This window comes from Suricata suricatta, unplaced genomic scaffold (assembly GCF_006229205.1).
Source record: "Suricata suricatta isolate VVHF042 unplaced genomic scaffold, meerkat_22Aug2017_6uvM2_HiC HiC_scaffold_57359, whole genome shotgun sequence".
Lineage (NCBI taxonomy): Eukaryota > Metazoa > Chordata > Mammalia > Carnivora > Herpestidae > Suricata > Suricata suricatta.
In genome coordinates this window covers 1-552 of record NW_021906388.1, presented here as the reverse complement: position 1 = coordinate 552, position 552 = coordinate 1, and the positions used below count along the sequence as shown (strand labels likewise).

The window sequence follows — 552 nt, the reverse complement described above, 5'->3', positions numbered from 1 at the left end:
TTTTTTTATAGTTTACTGTCAAGTTGGTTTCCATCTAACAACCAGTGCTCATCCCCACAAGTGCCTTTCCACATGCCCATCACCCATTTCCCCCTCTCCCCCACTGCCATCAACCCTCAGTTTGTTTTCAGTATTTAAGAATCTCTTATGGTTTGCCTCCCTCCCTCTCCTTAACTCTTTTTCCCCTTCCCCATGGTCCTCTCTTAAGTTTCTTTTGTTCCACATATGAGTGAAAACATATGGTATCTGTCCTTCTCTGCCGGACTTATTTCAAAATATATGAAATGTTTCACGAATTTGCATGTCATCCTTGCTTAGCGGCCATGCTAATCTTCTCTGTATCGTACCAATTTTAGTGCATGAGCTGCTGAAGCGAGCACTTTTCACTCTTTATTAACAAAATACATTATGATTTCTTCATTATTTTGTTAAGATACTCTATCTTCTTTTTTTATATTTTTTAAGATTTATTCATTTTTGAGTGAGCCAGTGAGAGAGAGAGAGAGAAAATGAGAGGATGCAGGGTGGGGGGTGGGCAGAGAGAAAGGGAGA

At 39.9% G+C, this 552-nt stretch overlaps 1 non-coding gene across 1 annotated transcript; it reads right to left on the bottom strand.

Annotated features, from left to right (window-relative positions):
• Window positions 1-273: 273 nt before the first annotated feature.
• Window positions 274-380, bottom strand: LOC115285237. Its single transcript, XR_003905458.1, has one exon. It is a non-coding gene; the product is annotated as a U6 spliceosomal RNA (small nuclear RNA).
• Window positions 381-552: the final 172 nt, after the last annotated feature.